Raw genomic sequence first — 3,204 nt, 5'->3', positions numbered from 1 at the left:
ATATCTCTTTCTTCTTTCCTATTGAAAACTTTGGAGAGGTTGATAGAATTTCACTTAACCCTAACTATAGATATAAATCGTATCTCTACGTCACAACATGCCTTTATTAAAGGGACATCGGTAGAGACAGCTCTACATAACCTTATTTACACGGCAGAGAGTTCACTACACAAACTAGGAATTTACTTTAGCTGCTTTTATTGATATTGAAGGGGCCTTTAACAATGTTGAAGGGGAGGCAATCACTGCAGCACTCACTGATCTTGGGATAGAACCGGGCGTGGTAGCCTTCATTGACAAAATGCTAAATAGCAGAATCATTGAAGCTAATCTAGGAGAATCGGTGCTCAGGAGTAGAAGTACACCGCAAGGTGAAGTCCTCTCACCGTTTTTATGGAACGCAGTTGTAAAAAAACTTCTGTTAATACTGGAATCGATGGGTTGTAAGGTGATAGCTTATGACGATGATGTTGTTATTGCTGTCTCTGTTAACTTTGTATCTACATTAAGGGACCTAATACAAAATGCTCTAGATACACTTTCTAGGTGGCCAGAAATGTGTGGTCTAGGAGTCAACCCAGGCAAAAACAACTCATATTGTTCGCTAGGAAACACAGAATCCCTCAGCTAAGTCCAATTATGCTGAAGGGGGAAGATCTTGTGATTTCGGAAGAAACCAAATACTTGGGACTAAACGTAGATAGGAAACTGACTTCGAAGTCAAACATCTTAGAAATAGTTAGGAAAGCAAACCTAGCTTTTTATGCCTGTAAGAGAGCTTTAGGTAAGACCTGGGGAATTAAACCTAAGGTTGCTCATGGCTTTATACTGCTGTCGTTAGAACCATTCTTCTATATAGAAATGTTGTCTCGTGGTGTGCTATGCAGAAAAAAACCTATTCTAATTTATTGAATAAGGTACAGAGATCAGCGGAATTAGCAATCAATGGCTTTGGATATCATATTACATCTGCCACCCTTAGATCTCTTCTGCAAATACTCAACGGCCTGTTTGGCTTTAAGGTTCATGGCGAGTTCACAATGGAAGACTGTTACACATGGACATTTAACCATTTTAGACTCCTATACGGATATACCCAGTGATTGTGATACTCCCATTCTCTGCTTCGAAAGGAATTTCTTAATGAAAAATTAAAATCCCTTCTAGACTGGAATGGCTTGAAGAAGATCCATTACCCAATACAGCCGTTAAGATCTATACGGACGGATCTAAAATGGACACCGGTGTAGGATCAGGGTTATATTGCGAAGAGCTTTCTATCAGTGAATCCTGTAAACTACCGGATCACTTTAATGTTTTTCAAGCGGAAATAAACTCTATTCATGAAGCCTTAAAATTAGGGATAAACAGAACACCATCAACAGATATCTGCGTTCTATCAGACAATCAAGCTGCCCTGGATGCATTTCAAATAATATCAAGGAGTGTCTTACATTGACGCCAATCTCCTAATGAGATGGCCAAACAATATCGTATCATCGTATGCTGGGTTCCAGGCCACAGGGATATACCAGGCCAGAGATATACTGTAGGGCTGACCAACTTGCAAGAGCAGGTACCTGTATGCCAAACATAAGTAATATTATGGAGGTACCTCTCGCAACTTGTAAGCTTCTTATTAAGGACGCAGTAATCAGTTCTGTAAATCAAAGATGGATTAGTCAATGAATGTGAAATTCCTAGGCATACATGACCAAGGTAAATTTACGTCTGTCCAAGAATATTAAAAACTCGAGTAATTTTCAAATTAGGACCTTAATAGGGGCCCTCAAGTTAAACATGTAAACGAATAAAGGAAAAGTAGCAGAATGATATAGGCTTAAGGTGAACGTGTACATTTAGAAACAAAATGTTGGAAATAAAATAAACCAAGTGTGTTGCTATTAATTTGTGTGTTTTATTCGCTAATCCAGTGATTGAATTCATAGTTATTGTAAGAGATTTATTTAAATTTTATCGAAAGAAAATTCGTATCAATTGGTGTCAGAAGTGGGATTGTTGAACAAAGTCCAAAGAAGAGGATCGAGAAATGATAAAGCTAAGTGAATTCAAGATTCAGCATTTTAAAACAGAATTAGAATAGCGAGGCTTGTTAACTATTAGGAGCAAGGCAGAGTTAGAAGCAGAGCTCCGCGATGCTATGGAGGCAGAGGGCGTCGATGTAAAAGCATTTGTGTTCCAGTTAGAAGCTGAGGAGTCATCGACCATAATAAAGAATCCAGAGCCATCACCAAAAATAGACTGGAATGTGTTTATGGCTCCATTATCACAATTGTAACCGCAGTTGGCCCAGATGTCACAAATATTGACAGAGATGTCCTAGAAGATGGTTGCGCTGCTTGGAGGAGCCATCTTGAGCATCGTAAAGGGGAAACTTACGAGGACGAAGTCCATCAGGCAAATGAAAAAGAAACTGCGGACACAGCTGAAGAACAATCAGACGTTAATAAGGAAGCGTTGGAAGAGACAGCCCAAGGCGTTATTATTGACAACCCAGATGGTGTATAAGGACCACATTGTAGAAGCGACGAAAACACATTTGAGACGACAAATGAGGCACTAAGCAGTACTATAGTAAGTGGTAAAACATCAAACGAAGAGGAATCTGATGAAATTGATGGAGAAAAGCTTGAAAAAGGCACGGCGCCATCTGAGAAGAAGAAAACTGAGGATAAAGAAGAAAGATAATGTTTAGAAAGCGGTCGTCACTGAAACTAACAAAATGGGAGGGACCATCGACGAAATGAAATCAAAAGAAAACGAATCTGCACCACGTGCCAAACACATTCGATTAGGTGTTGAAATTCATCAATCGCTAGGTACAGAGTGATTCAGTCTTAAGGTGAACGTGTACATTTGCAACTAAGGTGTTGGAAATAAAGTAAAGCAACTGTGTCGTCGTCAATTTTTGTGTTTTATTCGACAATCCAGTGATCGAACTCAGACAGTTATTGTAAGAAATTTATTTGAATTTTGACGTAAGAAAATTCGTAACAGTATATAAGTCTTAAGTCCTTCACAGTAAATATGTTATGCCTTCATGGTTGATGATATAAATCGGGTTATAACGAGTATGAATTATCTAATTAAGGTAAACTTAAACATTTTACAAAAATTTCGTGGTTTGGAATTGTATTGTAACATAAATAAAAAAATTGTTAAACGTAAGAAAAATATGGACTT

Source organism: Anastrepha ludens, chromosome X (genome assembly GCF_028408465.1).
Source record: "Anastrepha ludens isolate Willacy chromosome X, idAnaLude1.1, whole genome shotgun sequence".
Taxonomy (NCBI): domain Eukaryota; kingdom Metazoa; phylum Arthropoda; class Insecta; order Diptera; family Tephritidae; genus Anastrepha; species Anastrepha ludens.
The sequence above is the reverse complement of the archived record's forward strand: the minus strand, read 5'-3'. Positions refer to the sequence as shown.